This window comes from Anomaloglossus baeobatrachus, chromosome 9 (genome assembly GCF_048569485.1).
Source record: "Anomaloglossus baeobatrachus isolate aAnoBae1 chromosome 9, aAnoBae1.hap1, whole genome shotgun sequence".
Lineage (NCBI taxonomy): Eukaryota > Metazoa > Chordata > Amphibia > Anura > Aromobatidae > Anomaloglossus > Anomaloglossus baeobatrachus.
The window spans coordinates 97,951,590-97,971,007 of record NC_134361.1 but is presented as its reverse complement, the minus strand read 5'-3'; positions in this window follow the sequence as shown (position 1 = coordinate 97,971,007).

The following is a 19,418-nucleotide window of genomic DNA, read 5'->3' as shown; positions in this document are numbered from 1 at the left end:
CTCTCTCTTCTAGAGCCGAGCCTGCCTTGCCATCCGGTCCTGCCGAATCCCGAACCCCGAACGCTGTCCATCTGCCATCCTGACAGTCCGTACCATCTCTGATCCCTGCGGTGACCCGTCATCTCGCTCCAACGGTTCCGGACTCCGCCTGACATCATCTCGGCTGCCGAACCTGAGCTCCGTCACTCGAACTACCATCAGTGACTCCGTGGTCCCAGGAACTTCTCCATTATACTCTTGTGCACGGACTGTCCTGCTACCTGTAGTGCTCCAGCTACCGGACCCCTTACCATCATCAAGGAGTTCGGCCCAGTGGATCCACCTCCTGGGTCTGCCCGTCCACCTGGCCCTAACAGAATGGAGGCCTCCCATATGATGAGAGGTTGAAAAAGTTGGATATGTCTAGCTTAGGAAAAAGACGTCTCAGAGGAGATCTCATTTATATGTATAAATACATGTGTGGTCAATATAAAGGACTGGCACATGACTTATTACTTCCAAAGACAATACTAAGGACCAGGGGGCATTCACTGTGAGTGGAAGAAAAGCGATTCTGGCAGCTAAATAGGAAAGGGTTCTTTACAGTTAGAGCAGTCAGACTGTGGAATGCCCTACCACAAGAGGTAGTAATGGCAGATACTATAACCGCTTTTAAAAAAGGGCTGGATGATTTCCTCAGTGTACACAACATTGTTGGTTATAAGTGACTTGGTGACAAAATGTAGAATTAGTGGAGGAAGGGTGAACTAGATGGATCTAGGTCTTTTTTCAACCTATGTAACTATGTAACCATGTAACTACTATAAGATTTTTGCTCACATTTTGGGCTTCTTTCTATTTCCCCATGTTCAGGGAATAGTCTTGTGCATGCACAGGCCATTGTAAGTAAATTATAAACTATCTCCTATTTGTTGCGATGATAATCATAGAAAACACCATGGCCTGTCCAGTGATCTGTGCGCTGTACGAATTTTGTAAAGGACCTACGTAAAGTTTTCAGCTTTCTTTAAATCCGTGACTTGGATCAATAATGGACATGTCGCCTTGATTCTTGAGGCAAAAATACATAAATGTGAATAGCCCTATAGAAATTATATTGGGTATGTGTTCTATTTGTGAAATTGACGGATAGGACTCATATGTGCCTCACGATTATCTGTATCAGGCCTGCATGTATGTATTACAAAATGTTTAAGGACACAGTGGACAATCATTGTATATAGTCAGGCCACTCCCCATATATACACATCTTATTAACCACATACCTTTTTGTGGAGTTTAAATGGCCAAATCATCTTACCACCACTAAAAATATTCAAGAATAACATTCCGACTCCTGTCTATAAATATAGCAATACTTTTATTTAGATAAATATACAGACAGATCAAATCATCATAAATATAAAAATATAGTATGTTGAGGTTACAATATATTTAATCATATTATGTCACAAATTTATAAGAGAGATAAGAAAAATTGTGGGGAGACCAATTCAAGCCCTAAAATTAGAACAGCACCATGGTACCTGAGGTCAAGTAGGTAACAAAAAGGGTCAAAGTCCATATATGTCATTAAGATGTGGTAAAAGTGTCAGGATAAAACAGAATACCCACAATACTTACAGTGTAGCGCCTGGTCCTCCCAGACCCCGTGGGGGGCGCGCTCCCTCACATGTGCCCAGTCCCAGCATGGCTCCCACTAGCATTCCCAGTCATAGCCCCAGGCAGCAACGGCCTTCCTCTTACCGGTCCCATGGCTCTGCAGACATTGCTCCTGCTCCCAGGCATGCTGCAGCCTCTTCCTGTCTCCCTTCCTTACACAAAGCTGCAGTAAGTGACTCTAGGCTGCGTGCGAGGCCACGCCCCCTTTCTTAAAGCGGTATGCCCCGTTTTCTGGAAGTGACCTCAGAGGTAACCTGTTACCTAATGAGTATTTAGGTTCACCTCCCCCAGCAGCAGGCGCCCGGACAACACTTCCATTAGAGCCTTGCCAGTGTCCAGACCCCTTGTGCTGTTTTCTGTGCATTGATACCTGGTTCTAATCCCTTGTCTCACCGTAGTGCCATCCGTACCATTCCGGCTGTGGACGTCACCGCTCATACCGACAGTGGATGTCACCATGCCCTACCTACCGTGGACATTATCTGTGCCGTACCTGCTGTGGACGTCACCGCTCATACCGACAGTGATGTCACCATGCCCTACCTACCGTGGACATTATCTGTGCCGTACCTGCTGTGGACGTCACCGCTCATACCGACAGTGGACGTCACCGTGCCCTACCTGCCGTGGACATTATACGTGCCATACCTGCTGCGGACGTTACCTGCTGTGAACATCTCCGGTGCAGTTTCCGTGTCCTGCTGGCTGTGGACGTCACAACCTTGCTACACCTGGCCCTACAGAGACTCCTACTACCGGTTCCTGGCTGCCGTGCATTTAGGCCTTCTGGGGAGGCGCCGCACAGTCCCTGTATAGGGGTTCACTGCTGGTCGCCTTCTCAGGGGAGTCCGGTGCACGGTCCAATAGGTCCACCTCCGGACGCTCGCCGCTCCTCGGTGAGCGTAACATACAGCAAGTCACTAGGTGGTGCTAAAATAGCATCATACCACACCACTGTCCATACAGAGGGACTAATCATCATGTGAAGCTGACAACTATAACCACTATCTTCCGGACTTACCCATACTTATATCAGGTGTGTGCACTGGTGCCAGGGTGCACTCAACCCCGACGTACATTTCAAATTGATCTTCCTCAGGGGGCCACAGGGATAGAGAATTAGTGTGTGTTTAAATAGTGGAAGCACCATGGTTTGGGCGCATGCAGGGGGCGGTGTGCTGCACACGTAATCCAAGCCTTCCAGTCATTCCGCTATGTTCACACTGAATCTTTTTGCTGAGATTTTGGAGCAGAAATTGACCACAAAGTCCAAAATGTCAAGAGGTTTTTCATGTTTTTTACAGGGAATTTGGAGAGTTTCCTCTAAGGGGTACTTTGCACACTACGACATCGTAAGCCGATGCTTGTGATGCCAAGCGCGATAGTACCCGCCCCCATCGCACATACGATATTGTGTTATAGCTGCCATAGCGAACATTATCGCTATGGCAGCTTTTCATGGACTGACCTGCCCTGCGACGTCGCTCTGGCCGGCGAACCGCCTCCTTACTAAGGGGGCAGGTCGTGCGGCGTTACAGCAACATCACACGGCAGGCAGCTAATTGAAGCGGAGGGGCGGAGATGAGAGGAATGTAAACATCCCGCCCACCTCCTTCCTTCCGCATAGTCGGCGTGATCCGCAGGACGCAGGTAGGAGATGTTCCTCGCTCCTGCGGCTTCATACACAGCGATGTGTGCTGCCGCAGGAATGAGGGACGACGTCGTAACATCAGTCCTTCCGAAATTATGGATATGACCGACGCTGCACCGATGATACGATTTTGACACTTTTGCACTCCTTAATCGTATCAAAAATGATTTACACACTCCGATATTGACAGCGACGCCGGATGTGCGTCACTTTCGATTTGACCCCACCGACATCGCAGCTGCGATGTCGTAGTGTGCAAAGTACCCCTAAGTTTCAGTTCCAAACACTTTTAAAAAGACCCTGGGTGCACATACTCTTTGGGGGAATGCTCTTCGTTATAATTTACCTGCCCCCATACTTATTACAAATGATCTACAATATTCACTTGAAGTTCCATAATGTGACTTATTTTATGATGATTGTACTAAAATAAATACAATAAAATGGATATATTTCTTTCAATCTGTTGTGATCCAGAGCAGTATGATAGCGGCCTGCTGAGTATACACAGATCCGTTGTTTAGCCCTGTGGCATATCTAAATATTCCTCAGCAGGTAGAAAGGGTTATTTCAGCTGCAACTGTGATACAATGAAAGACAGATACATTTGAGTAATTTTCTTTGGCAACAATAACACAACAGAAGTGTTATATGATTTAACAATTACAGATAGCACATTGAAAATAAAGCTTTCATGGTATTTGGGTGGCTACTGATTGAAAATTCAATTGGTTTCCTTGCAGATAAACATTCTGTAGCTCTGCCAAGGACAATAGTTAAATATTTAGTATCCTAAATAAGTATGCTTTGAACAAATGCTTCACTGTTATTATTCTAACCAGGCACGATTGTATCATCGAAAGCTGCATTTCAGAACAAAGTAGCAAGCCACTGCCGAAACACAGTCTTGTGCGCACAAGCAGCGTCCCTTGCAATGGAGCACTTGCTAAGTATGCTAAGTAATAGGCTAAGTTCCAATGGTGTAAAAACAGAGCTGCAATTTACAGGATCAGCATAGTGTATGAGTAGGGATGGGCGATCCTGATCTGTAAAGATCGAGGATCTTACCGATCACATAGGGATCACGTACACGATCCCGAACACGAGCTTTCCTTAGAAGCCGTGTGTTACAGATCGGGTAGAGATAGGGTCGAAATCGGGTCATGGGCTGTAAAAAGGCACATTATTAAAAAACACTGTCATTATACTTACAGGTTCTGCGACGCGTCCTGCAGATTCCCGACAGCTCCTGCTTCTGAGTCCGATCATTGCTTTGCCGCCGGTAACCAGCAGTGACTTGCAGGACCTTCAATGACGTCATAGCATGTAACCATCTCATGTGAGTGGTGATTGGCTTACAGACTGGTCACATGACTATGACATCATCGAAAGTCCTTGTAACCTAACTTTCTTTGTCATTATGCGAGTGTCGCATCACGGCGCACAATCTGCCCACAGGAGTGGTCGACTGCATGTGTTTCCATGTAGCTGATGCGCCCCTGTCCGGAGATTGTCAGACCGTGCGTGGTGATGTGAGACGCAAGTGCAATCATCCCCTCACTGTCCGCCTGCATGTCGCTCTGAACACAGTGATGTAGCAGAGCTGACTTAGCTCTCTGTCCTGCTCACTGTGTATAGACTGTGTCTGTACAGAGTGATGAAGCTGACATGGCTCACCCTGTGGATTACATCGGACTAAAGATTGTTTTTATAATAAAGATGGAATCTCTAAGTGTTTTTTTGTTTTATTTCCAATAAAAAAAAAATTTCTCTGTGTTGTGTAGAGATGAGCGGTGTTCGAAGCGAACCGTTCGCCAATTTCAAATTCGAGTAGTTTTGGGCAATGTTCGAATCGTTCGACGAACTCGAATTATTTACTTCACGTTCGATAGTTCGAGTTAACGTTCGATAATGGTTCGATCACCAAAAGCGTGGCTTTTCCCAGTAAGGCTATGTGCGCACGTTGTGTATTTGCATGCGTCCTGCGTCCCCAGCACAATCCCTCTCTCTTTCCTACTCACCGATCAGCTGCACAGCTGTCACAAAGCTCCGGCGGCTTTTCCTTTTTCAAAATGGCTGCCGCTCATTATTCAATCTGGTATTCCCTGTCTTCCCCACCCACCGGTGCCCATGATTGGTTGCAGTCAGACACGCCCCCACGCTGAGTGACAGCTGTCTCACTGCAACCAATTACAGCCGCTGGTGGGCGGGTCTATATCGTGCAGTAAAATAAATAAATAATTAAAAAAAAAAAACCCTGCAATTCCCCCAATTTTGATACCAGCCAAGATAAAGCCACACGGCTGGAGGCTGGTATTGTCAAGATGGGGAGCACCACATCATGGGGAGCCCACCACCCTAACAATATAATCCAGCAGCTGCCCGGAATTGCCGCATCCATTAGATGCGACAGTCACGGGACTCTACCCGGCTCATCCTGAATTGTCCTGGTGCGATGGCAATAGGGGTAATAAGGTTAGGTTAATCATGACAGGCGTCTCCCCGAGATACCTTCCATGATTAACCTGTTAGTGAAAATAAATAAACACACACAATGAAAAATCCTTTATTTGGAATAAAAGACAACCCCCCCCCCTCTTTTACCACTTTATTAATCCCCAAACACCCATGCAGGTCCGAAGTAATCCACACGACGCTTCAGCACTGCTACATGAAGCTGACAGGGAGCGCCGTAGAACACGACCGCCTTGTGTCAGCTCCATGCAGCAACTGAAGTAAGCCGCGCTGTCACAGGAGACTTCACTTAGGTAGTGCCTACGTGTGTGCGGGGATGATGATGGGTGCAGAAGTGCTTGTGTGTGCAGTGATGATGATGAGTGCAGTAGTGCCAGGGTGTGTGTGGTGCTCATGATGGGGGCGGTAGTGCTGGGATGTGTGTGGGGATGATGATGAGTGCGGTAATGCTTGTGTGTGCGATGATGATGATTGGGGCGGTAGTGCTGTACCGCCCCTGGGTTGCGGCTGCCGTTGCTTGGATCCGGATCCGCGGTGGCTCGAGGGGTCTCCTCCGGACCCGGGGGTCACGCGGCCACTTGATTAAAAGAAGAGGGGGGATATGTACAGGGGATTTTTGGAAAGTTTGTGACGCCACCCATGGTGCTTTGTAATGTGGGGGACCACCGCTGCCGTAGGGGAGCCCGGTGACGATGGTGTGGCAGCCTGATGTTTAACCTCTCCGTGGGTAGGGGGTTTGTGTCCCGGGGCCCGTTGATGATGAACGGTGTTTGGGTGCCGTTGGGGTATAGGTGCAGAGGTTTCCAGTGTACTCACTCAGTCCCAGAATAACCACACTAACAGCTTGTAAACCAAAGTCCTGAGCACCACTTTAGCCTGCGGGGAGCACGCTTGGATCCGTGCCTTTGGTGTTGTTGTTGGTCTGTGGCCCTATCCCTGGCACCTTAGTCTCGATTGGAGCCGTTGGTATGAAACTCTCCGGGTCCCGCTCACCCATATGGCTAATGGAGTGAGCTTGCTCTCAGGGTTCACGCTTAGGATTTCTTTGGACTGTAGTTGGAAAGTCCTATCCCATCGGTGCGCTAGTACCCCAATTTTGGAGCGGGTTGTGGATAACACTTGAAGTCTTCACCCCGTCGGATAAATTATCGGAACGCGTAAAGCTACTTTCCGGCCTGGGTCCACGTACCCAGTCGTGCCCTGGCCCCTGCCCGGAGATAGCTCAAGGTTGCCGGCTGCCCTCCTCGGTAGTCCGTGCCCCTTGACACTGTCCCCTGTGACCTGGTTCCAGCTCCTACCAGGCCCAGACCAATGTCTGCCACCTAGTATACAGGAGCTCTCCTCCGTGGCTTCTCCTCACGAGAGCCACTTCACCTCCTCTCTTCTTCACTCTCAACTCTCAACTGTCACTGTCCTCACTTTCTCCTCACCAACCCCCTATGTGGGCGGCCTTATTCCCTTCAGGCCCCCCAATGGTGTGTCTGGTAGGTTCAAGTGGGAAGTGTTCCTAGGATTTTGATTGGACAAGTTGTTAACAACACCAAAGGACCATGATCCGTAACCAAGGAGGGTGGATACTGTGCAGAAAGCAGATTGCACAATACCCTGTGACGACCTGATAGACTAGGGCATCACATTCCCCCTTGGTTAAACGTAGCTCGTCTGCGAGCTACAGGATGACAGAGGTTTATTTTGTTTTGCTGGAACTGGAAAGAAAAAATATAAATTAACATACTTTTATTTTAAGGGGTCCATCCCACACAGGGGAGGTAATGCACTTAACGTTACTAAAATACTACTTTACTTAGAGTTTGTCGCCCAATGGTGGGACACTATCGGTTTTTATGGTAACGAAGGCTCAACCTACTCCGTTACAGCCCCTTCCTGCGACAGTCCAGTCCCAACGTCCCGGATCTCAATAACCCGCCACCCAAACAACCTGTTTCCCCTGGAAACCTAAAGTGGGTCCATGACCCGGTTAAGGTCCCGAGTGCTGTGATGTTGACGACTCTGGCTGGCACAGGAGGTGCAACTATTATACAAGACACAAGTTTGTGTTGGTCACGCCAGTCCTGTGACCGTGGTCCATTTTACCTTAAAATATATATAAACTGAACAGAGTCCATGTACCGGTGTACACATTTTGGCAATTTTCCTAGAAAATCTGGTAACTTTCACTCCTTTCATTAAAAACTGGTTGATTCACTAACATTCTCAATAAGAACTTTCACTCCTTTCATTAAAAACTGGTTGATTCACTAACATTCTCAATAAGAAAAATAACAAACTGTGGAAAATAACAAACGAAACACCGATACCTAACATTCTATGGGATCGCAACTGTTAAGCAGGCTTTACACGCTGCGATTTCACTAGCGAGATCGCAAGCGATCGTACCCACCCTCGTCGGTTGTGCGACACGGGCAAATCGCTGCCCGTGGCGCACAACCTCGCTTAACCCCGTCACATGCACTTACCTGGCCCTGCGACGTCGCTCTGGCCGGCGAACCGCCTCTTTTCTAAGGGGGCGGTTCGTGCAGCGTCACAGCGACGTCACACGGCAGGTGTCCAATAGAAGCAGAGGGGCGGAGATGAGCAAGACGTTACATCCCACCCCCCTCCTTCCTTTCGCATTGCCGGTGGAGGCAGGTAAGGAGATGTTCGTCGCTCCTGCGGTGTCACACATAGCGATGTGTGGTGCCGCAGGAACGACGAACAACATTGCTAATAAGCAGAGAACAATTTTAGTTTCAAGACCACCTCTCTGCGGCAAACGATTTTGACCGCTTTTGCGATCGTTTAAGGTCGCTCATAAGTGTCACACACTGCGATGTCGTTAATGACGCCGGATGTGCGTCACAAACACCTTGACTCCGACGATAATTCAATAACGATATCGTAGCGTGTAAAGCCCGCTTTAGTACTGTAAGATTTAACACTCATAACCACTGCATTATTGCAATGGACAATCACGATCAATCTGCACTGGTGGCCCTTCCAGGGCACAGCGCAGCCTCTGGCCACCATACCACGGGCCCCAGACCCAGGTGGCACTTCCACTCACAAGCTCCTGAGCGGCAAGTCTTCTCCGGGGTCGCTCTCTGGCTACCGCTTTTGTTCAGAATCATAGTAGCCGCCGCCCGTGCACCTCTCCAGCACGGGGATCGATGTTAGGCTGCATTTCAGCCTCTGGCACTGGTGGTAAATAGACTTCTGCGGACCTTACAGCCGTCAGGATGCCGCGCGGTAGTGGAACCAGCAGACATCTTGGTTACGCTCCCGCTGGGGTAGAAAGATTAACCGACTGCTCTGCAGCCGGAGTTGCAGGGCCCGGGTGCTCCACCTCTGAGGACGGGCCCGGTGATGTGGCCGGGTCTGGTCTGGCCGGTGTCTGGGGGACCGCTGACGTGGCTGGAATAAGGGCTTTGCTCTGGACACTCTAGTAAACATACTGAAGGTTCCGCTGCCGGGGTTGGTGGGGGAAGCTCGGCGTCCACCGAGGACAGTGTAGTCGGCTGTGGAGCACTCACCGCGAGCGGGGATGGTCCGCATCCCTCAGCCACTTTGGCCGGATTTGTACAATCAACAGGGACTGGATAATCGCTTAAGGCCGCTTTACACACTGCGATATCGGTACCGATATCGCCAGTGTGCGTACCCACCCCATCTGTTGTGTGACACGGGCAAATCGCTGCCCGTGGCGCACAACATCGCCCAGACCCGTCACATGTACTTACCTGCCCGGCGACGTCGCTGTGACCGGCGAACAGCCTCCTTTCTAAGGGGGCGGTTCGTTCAGCATCATAGCGACGTCACTAAGCGTCACTGAACCGCCGCCCAATAGAAGCGGAGGGGCGGAGATGAGCGGGACGTAACATCCCGCCCACCCCCTTCCTTCCACATAGCGGCCGGGGGGCAGGTAAGGAGAGCTTCCTCATTCCTGCTGACGCAGGAACGAGGAACAACTTCGTTACTGCTGCAGTAACGATAATTGAGAATGGACCCCCATGTCACCGATGAGCGATTTTGCACGTTTTTCCGACGATGCAAAATCGTTCATTGGTGTCACTCGCAATAACATCGCTAATGCGGCCGGATGTGCGTCACAAATTCCGTGACCCCGACGACTCCGCATTAGCGATGTCGTAGCGTGTAAAGCCCCCTTTACCATTTCTTCACGTGAGATTTCAATCTCACGGGCTCGAACCGACACCGCCCTGCTCCACATCTCTTCCCTCCAGTGGTTCAATATGAAGAGGAATTGTGTCCGCATCCTCCGACACAGCTGCTCTGTTTCCTCCTATATCCATGCCACGGTCCCGGGGACAGCACGCTCCGGGGACCAGTCTCGCTCTGCCATCTTGCCACTGTGTCTTCCAGGAACGTTGTGACAGAGTCCTGGCATCCCTGCTCCATTTCCCCTAGTAACACATTCTGGCCCGCCCCCTCGGTCTTTTCGCAGCACTCTCTCGCTGACCATTGCCCTCTGGGAACTTCCGGTTCCGGCCTCTTCAGGAAGACGAGGGGCGGGGCTTAATCTTCGTGCACTTTCTCAGAGAAGACGGGGTTTTGATGCGAAAAAATGGCGGAATTGGCAGGAAACAGAATTTTGACTCGCGGTCTACGGCTTTCAAGGTATACGTCACCCAGGTAAGTGGGTCCTGCTTGGATCCTCTTCATGACGCTAGGTTTTTTGAGGTGTGCCACCCCCACGCGACCAGCCGGGTTGCGGCTGCTGCTGCTCAGATCTGGATCTGGGGTGGCTCGAGGGGACTCCGGACCCAGGGGTCGTGCGGCCACTTGATTAAAATAAGGGTGGGAGATATGTACCGGGGATTTTTGGAAAGTTTGTGACACCACTCACGGTGCGTGGTAATGTGAGGGACCACCGCTGCCGTTGAGGAGCCCGGTGACAATGGTGTGGCAGCCTGATGTTTAACCCCTCTGTGGGTAGGGGGTTTGTGTCCCAGGGCCCGTTGATGATGGACGGTGTTTGGGTGCCGTTGGGGGATAGATGCAGGGGTTTCCAGTGTAATACCCTGTGATGACCTTATAGGCCAGGGCGTCACAGTGCCGGGGTGTGCGCGGGGATGATGATGGGGGCGGTAGTGCTTGCATGTGTGTGGTGATGATAATGGGTGCGGTAGTGCCGGGTGTGTGCGGGGATGATGATGGGGGTGGTAGTGCCGGGCTGTGTCCGGGGATGATGATGTGTGCGGTAGTGCCGGGGTGTGTGCAGGGATGATGATGGGGGCGGTACTGCCGGGGTGTGTGCTGTGATGATGATGATGGGGCAGTAGTGCCTGCGTGTCTCTCTCTCTCTCTCTTTCTCTTTCTTTCTCTCTCTCTTCTCTCTCTTTTCTCTCCTCTCTCCTCTTTATCTCTCTCCTCTCTCTTCTCTCTCTTCTCACTCTTTGCTATCTCTTCTCTCTTCTCTCTTTCTTCTCTCTCTCCTCTCTCTCTCCTCTCTCTTCTCTCTCTCTTCTCTCTTCTCTCTCTTCTCTTCTCTTACTCTCCTCTCTCCCTCCTCTCTCTCTTTCTTCTCTCTCTTTCTCCTCCCTCCTCTCTCTCTCTGTCTCTCCTCTCTTTCTCTCCTCTCTCTCTTCTCTGTCTTTTCTCTCTGCTCTCTCTCTCTCTGCACGTCCGATGGCTGCAGGACCTGGCGATGATCAGCTGATGCGGTCACCTGACGGCATCAGCTGACACTATAAGTCGAGCAGTGAGGTGATTGGATACGGATTGGATGGCGTGGGACCCTTGACCCAGGATTACTGCGGAGGGGGGTGGGGGTTCTTTATTTCAATAAAGATGGAGTCACTAATTGTATTGTGTTTTATTTCTAATAAAAATATTTTTCTCTGTGTTGATTTTTTTTTTATCTTTACTAGAAATTCATGGTGGCCATGTCTATTTTGGCGTGACACCATGAATTTCGGGCTTAGTACCATCTGAGAATACAAAGCTGGTATTAACCCCTTTATTACAAGCCAGATAAAGTGCCTGGAAATGGCGCTTAGAAACAATGCGCTATTTCCAGGGTTGGCTGTGGGCTGCCGAGAATCCCAGCCCCCAGCTGCCTTGCTTTACCTGACTGGCTATCAAAATACAGCGGGAGCCCCCACATTTTTTTTTTTAACTATTTTTTTAAATAATTAAAAAAAAATTAATGGGCTTCCCTGTATTTTGATCGCCAGGTAGGTAAAGCGAGACAGATAGGGGTGGCATCCCGCAGCCGTCCGCTTTATCTGCACTGAGAATAAAAAATACTGCGCAAAAATCCCTCACAAACAGCATCCTACCATTCATTCAATATATTAAAGAAATCAGAAGGCAGCACTCCATTTTTCTTCTGGTTTGTCTTTCTTTAATGGCCCATAACACAGGATGTTTCGGTCAGGAACTGACCTTTCTCCAACAGTCTGCTGGAGAAATTTTAAATATATATATATATATATATATATATATATACAGTATAGACCAAAAAGTTTGGACACACTTTCTCATTCAAAGACTTTTCTTTATTTTCATGACTCTGAAAATTGTAGATTTACATTAAAGGCATCAAAACTATGAATTAACAGATGTGGAATGAAATACGTAACAAAAAAGTGTGAAACAACTGAAAATATGTCTTATATTCTAGGTTCTTCAAAGTAGCCACCTTTTGCTTTGATTACTGCTTTGCACACTCTTGGCATTCTCTTGATGAGCTTCAAGAGGTAGTCACCGGAAATGGTTTTCACTTCACAGGTGTGCCCTGTCAGGTTTAATAAGTGGGATTTCGTGCCTTATAAATGGGGTTGGGACAATCAGTTGTGTTGTGAATAAGTCTGGTGAATACACAGCTGATAGTCCTACTGAATAGACTATTAGAATTTGTATTATGGCAAGAATAAAGCAGCTAAGTAAAAAAAAACGAATATCCATCATTAGTTTAAGAAATAAAGGTCAGTCAGTCCGAAAAATTGGGAAAACCTTGAAAGTGTCCCCAAGTGCAGTGGCAAAAACCATCAAACGCTACAAAGAAACTGGCTCAAATGAGCACCGCCCCAAGAAAGGATGAACAAGAGTCACCTCTGCTGCGGAGGATAAGTTTAGTTTAGAGGTCTCCGAGGAAGCCCCCACGGGAGCTGCGGATGTGGTCTGAGTCGCCAGGGACGTGGCTGTCACTTGCAGCGTATTCAGGCAGGTGTCCACAGATGTCATGAAAGCCAGCATGCGGGATTGGGTCTCGCATTGACGTCCCAGTTCCTGCTGTAATCCGGCTAGCTGAAACGCCAGTGCTTTGGCGGGATCCATGGCCTGTTCTAGCTGTTAAGTCCTGGTGGTGGAAACACTGGACCGTACACCGGACTGCCCCAGTGAGGCAACCAGACCGGTCACCCCGCCAGAGGGCCCTGATGCACGGCAGCCGAAGCACTACTGGTAGCAAGATAGTCCGTTCAGGGAACTAGAAGTAGATGTGTCTGGGGTCACAGAGTTCCTGAAAGTAGTCTGGAGGACGAGACTCAGGTTCAGATGCCGGGCTGTGGCGTCAGGCAGAGTCTGGAACCAGCTGAGCGAGAGGGCAGGTCACGCAACGGAACTGGAGATCGGAGACAGGTGGGACAGAGGAGGTGGTGGAATCCTCAGATGACAGTCACCGACAAGAGTCCTGGAACAGCCGTCGACAGGACCGGTTGGCGTAGCAGGACAGACTCTGTGAGACAGACAAGGTTAATACCGGACAAGTCAAAAGAGGGACCTGAACTCCTAGCTTATTAAACACGTAGAACAGGCCCCGCCCACCTAGAAGGAAGATCCTCTTATATCCAGTACCTGCATAGGCAATATCCTGTTTCTGGATGCTGGCCCTTTAAGAGAATGTCAATGACCGCGCGCGCACCCTAATGCGCATGCGCGAGGCCCGGGTGCTGGCAGCCAGAGTTGGGAGTGGTGCAGAGGAAGCAGGAGTGCCCGGCAGAGAGTCTTGCGTTGCAGAGGAGCGCCTGGAGCGAGGAACAGGATGCATGGAGGACGCAGGAGCGGGAGAGGGAGCAGGGTGAGCTTGGAGAGGAGGGCCGGAGGCCAGGGCGGTGTGTAAGGAGCCCCACCGGGGACCGGAGAGCGTGACAAATACCCTGTGGCGATTGAAGCCTCAGGGGCACTATAACAGTAACTTTAAAGGGAAGCTACTGGCATTCTTTTGAAATTTAATGTAATGATATGGCTGTAATACTGATTAAATTAATACATTTGTTGAATAAATCCTGTTTGTTGTTCTTCTTTAATCACCATTTGACATTTTCTGCAAATTACATTTTGGTGCAAAGGGGCTGGAATGTACATTGGGTGTTCTCCTCCCTGTCTGTAATACCATGACCCCTCTATCTGCCTGCAGTCTGTGAATGATCTGCCTCCTGTGTTGAAATCACAGACAGGGAATCACAGACAGGGGGGAGAAGATGCAGTGTACAGTTCAGTCCCTATATACCAAAATTTACTTAAAGGGAATATGCCAGCTGGTTTTTGCTATGTAATCCAAAGGCAACATTCTGCAAGGATTAACATAGAGATTTCAGCCAAGTGTCTCTTATCACAAAGTGTGTTTTTGTTTATCTGCAATGTTAGTTTAAGCTTCACTAGCTTTAACATTAATTGGACTGAGCTTCTGACATCAAGTGTTACTCCACCCCCTCTGTGATTAGCAGCTTTTGTCTATGAAAATGTGCACTGAGAGCCTAGTGTGGGTGAGGACATCTTTTTAAGTTTTGCTGCTTTGCTAAAAGTAAAACAAAAATCTTTGTCTCAGAATGGCTGCAGCCAGTAATCTAAATAATACATCACTGGATTAAGGATCTCTTTGCTTACATAATGCTGCTTTTAGAAGAAGTAGCAAAAACCTGCTGACAGATTCCGTTTAACATAAAACTTTAAATTGCTGATTAATGAAGAACCACAATACTGATTTCATCACTAAAGTTATCAATGTAATCCTTATTATAAATCCATTAGAGCCATAGTCTTTACATTAGCAAATTGTGCTGATAAATTCTCTTTAAAAAGGTTTTTTTGCCAAGTATTTAGGGATCGAGACAAGTTCCTTGTAACAGAAATTATACATTTTCTTAAAAACAATGTTAAGTAGAATTCTTTACATGGGCACAATAATTGCTTTTGATAATGGATAAATAATAGATACAAAGCTAACTTATAATAGATTATTAAAGCGTAACTGTCATTTACATTTTTATTTCAGAAATCAATAGTACAGATGAAAATAAGCAACTTTGTAATATATATTACCAGATAAATCTGCTTCTTTCTCCCCAGAATTGATCAGTCATTATCAAAAGTCTCAAATCTGAGGTAAAATCTGTATTCAGTGAAGACTTTCGCATTACTGAGATAGGAGATGGCAGTTGTTACTGATGAGATTCTAAGATGATGGGAGGAGGGAAGGAGCTCTGCTTCTAGCGCTTCCCTCTGCCTTTAGCTCCCCTCCCTCTGCCTCTAGCTCCTCCCTCTGCCAGTATCTCTTCTCTCTGCCACTAGCTCCTCTCTCTGCATCTAGCTTCCCTCCCTCTGCCTCTAGCTCTTCCCTTTGCCTCTAGCTTCCCTCCCTCTGCCTCTAGCTCCTCCCTCTGCCTCTAGCTCCTCCCTCTGCCTCTAGCTTCCCTCCCTCTGCCTCTAGCTCCTCCCTCTGCCTCTAGCTCCTCTCTATCTCTGACAGTATCTCTTCTCTCTGCCACTAGCTCCTCTCTCTGCATCTAGCTCCCCTCCCTCTGCCTCTAGCTCTTCCCTGTGCCTTTAGATCCCCTCCCTCTGCCTCTTGCTCCCCTCTCTCTGCCTCTAGCTCCTCTCTGTGCCTCTAGCTCTTCCCTCTGCCTCTAGGTTCCCCCCTCTGCCTCTAGCTCCCCTCTCTTGTCCTCTAGCTCCCCTCTCTTTGCCTCTAGCTCATCTCTCTCTGCCAGTATCTATTCTCTCTGCCACTAACTCCTCTCTCTGCATCTAGCTCCCCTCCCTCAGCCTCTAGCTTTTCTCTCTGCCTCTAGATCCCCTCCCTCTACCTCTTGCTCCCCTCCATCTGCCTCTAGCTCCTCTCTGTGCCTCTAGCTCTTCCCTCTGCCTCTAGCTCCTCCCTCTGCCAGTTTCTCTTCTCTCTGCCACTAGCTCCTCTCTCTGCATCTAGCTCCCCTCCCTCAGCCTCTAGCTTTTCTCTCTGCCTCTAGATCCCCTCCCTCTACCTCTTGCTCCCCTCCATCTGCCTCTAGCTCCTCTCTGTGCCTCTAGCTCTTCCCTCTGCCTCTAGCTCCTCCCTCTGCCAGTTTCTCTTCTCTCTGCCACTAGCTCCTCTCTCTGCATCTAGCTCCCCTCCCTCAGCCTCTAGCTCTTCCCTCTGCCTCTAGATCCCCTCCCTCTGCCTCTTGCTCCCCTCCATCTGCCTTTAGCTCCTCTCTGTGCCTCTAGCTCTTCCCTCTGCCTCTAGCGCCTCTCTGCCTCTAGCTCCTCCCTCTGCCTCTAGCGCCTCTCTCTGCCTCTAGCTCCCCTCTCTCTGCCTCTAGCTCCTCCTGCTGCCTCCAGCTCCTTCCTCTGTCTCCAGCTCCTCCCTCTGCCATGGAATCTCCTCAGTAACAGCTGCCATCTCAGTAATGGCAAAGTCTTCACTGAATACGGATTTACCTCAGAATTGAGAATTTTGATAATGACTGATCAATTCTGGCAGAGAAATAGGAAAATATATCTGATAAGATTAATTACGTAGTACTTTATTTTGATCTGTACTATTGATTTATAAAATATAAATTAAAATACGGCTATGCTTTAAAAATTATTAGCTATTGTAGTTTCTTATTAGCAATGGCATATAGATAAATATATAGATAGCTAGCTAGCTAGATAGATAGATAGATAAATAGATAGATAGAAGAATGTGCTTATCAAGTTATGTTATAGTTATCCTGGCAGATTCCTCTCCTGTAATGTAAACCTACTTACCCTGCTATTTTGATGTCTTGCAAATTGTATCATTCAGTGGATGTTGCACATTTAGGAAGAACATAAGCGGGTGCAGAGAATACTAAAAATGTGAATTGCTTTATGGATTTTTCTTGATCTCTGAGTTGATCTTCAGTTTTTTCCACACTGATAACCATTACCTCTATAGGCCACTTAAGGGCTCGTTTCACAAATTACAATGTTTTTCTGTGTCAATAAAATGCTATATTTGATAGATTTGTTCTTGAAAATATAGTTTTGCTATGGCAGCAGCAGCCGGTTTTAGAAGGAAGTATTTTATGAAGAACAGGTCGATTGCTGACCATTAACTTTTCTGCATATACAGATCTTATTGATCACTGATGAGTATTTCTGCCATACTTTGAAGTCAGAACTTTGCCTAAATTTGGTGAAGAAATTTGATTTATACCGAAGTTGTTCAGTGAGGATGAAATATTACTCATTATGTTCTGTGGTTTCACAAATAGAAAACAATTAACTTAAGGTGTAAAAAAATTCTGGTGTAAAACAGTGACATAAGTAAAAAAAATTTCGTGCAACTTAAAGTTACATTCTTAAGCCCCTTTGTAACAAGTTTGGCAATATTAAACACTGGAAGATAATGGCCATCAAGGTAAAGAAGACGCCGAGGGGTTGCGGGTAGCAAGCCCTCGGTGGGTATATTCTTAAAAGAGCATAGAAAAAAACAGAGAAAAAAGAACAAAACCAAAATATATGATAGTGAAAATATAAATATTTTTATTTTTAAGTGAAAAAAAGGGGGTGTACATGGACCAGTAGGTCAAGGACAAACATTAATGGGATGTCAAAAAAGTCATCAACTGCACAATTTATACAATGGCAATAAAAGGACCCCTCTCCTGCGCGAAGCGACCCAAGGTGGTAGGGAAAAAGGGTGGGGACAAATCTAGTGAAGGGGAGTAGAATGTGCGGGGGGAAAGCACGTTCAAAATCTGATAGCGACTGCAGTAATAGAGCACATGGATCGACTAAAAATAGCTGTAGAAAATTTGGATAGATGTTTCTCCATGTAAAGGCTGAAGGATCGGTCCATGTGCTAAGGTAACCGATGGGGTGTTCCCATTGTACAGAACTCTGTCAGTGCAGAAACAATAGACTATTGTATTCAGGAACAAACACCCCAGGGGTTATCTTATCTAAAATGTGCAGAGAAAAATGCACATCCTAAGTCTGGAGGCGGCTACAATACCGAGGCACATGGACTGGTGTTTATATAAACAGCCACAGTAAGATAAGTATTTCACCATGTGAAGGCTGGATAGTCAGTCCATGTGTCAGGGTAGTCGGTGTGTTAGAATGGGGCTGTGTAAGCCGTACATCCAGATAGGATGTACTCACCGCATTATTTACAGCGCTATAAAGCAGAGTGGTAAATTAGTAAAGAGGAGGTATAAAACCTCGATGATTACCTGTTGGAAGGTGAAGGGTCGCCAGGGGCAGGAGAGGGGACCTCCCCAACGATCGTTTCGCTATGGGAGCGCTTTTTCCAGGGGCAGTATACACCAGAAGCGAACTATGTCACTTTAAATAGTGTTGGCAAGGGGAGATGATTCCCACAACTGCTGACAGGTGCGGCGCACGCGCCGATCGCCGAGGGGCGGGGGGCGAGGAAGCCACAAGCGCCGCCGCTCGGGCGCACGCCCGGGAGGCAGGGACGCGTCACCATGACTCCCGGGCATAACGTATAAAATATACATAAATTTATGGAATTTTTCTCTTGGAGCAATATATATCTTTTGATATGCTCCTCTTATGCACAGACGTACTAATTTGTGCTAACATATATTACTATTATGTGTTGGTAAAAGTATTAACTATTTATTTATCTGCTATTGGTTATACTAATATTTATTTTATTATTTTTGTCTTATGTTATATTTTCCCCTTTAGGTCTCTCCTCTTTTAACAAGTTTCCATGAATGAAATTATGTCCTGGGATTCAGAATTTTATCAAATCACTCTCCTTTGACTTCCTCGAAACATATTAGAGTACCGATATTTATATTTATCATATTTTTCTTTTGCTCTATTGTTTCATGTGTCTTATTTTGTTATTCTTACTCAATTCAATCTATGTTCATATCACCTATACGTCTTGTTAAGGGAAGACTCGCTGCTGACATCAGTGCGCGCGCGTCGACCTGCCGACGGGCGGGCCGTGTGGATGCCCGGCGTCGCCGCGTGCGCATGCCCGGGAGTCATGGTGACGCGTCCCTGCCTCCCGGGCGTGCGCCCGAGCGGCGGCGCTTGTGGCTTCCTCGCCCCCCGCCCCTCGGCGATCGGTGCGTGCGCCGCACCTGTCAGCAGTTGTGGGAATCATCTCCCCTTGCCAACACTATTTAAAGTGACATAGTTCGCTTCTGGTGTATACTGCCCCTGGAAAAAGCGCTCCCATAGCGAAACGATCGTTGGGGAGGTCCCCTCTCCTGCCCCTGGCGACCCTTCACCTTCCAACAGGTAATCATCGAGGTTTTATACCTCCTCTTTACTAATTTACCACTCTGCTTTATAGCGCTGTAAATAATGCGGTGAGTACATCCTATCTGGATGTACGGCTTACACAGCCCCATTCTAACACACACCGACTACCCTGACACATGGACTGACTATC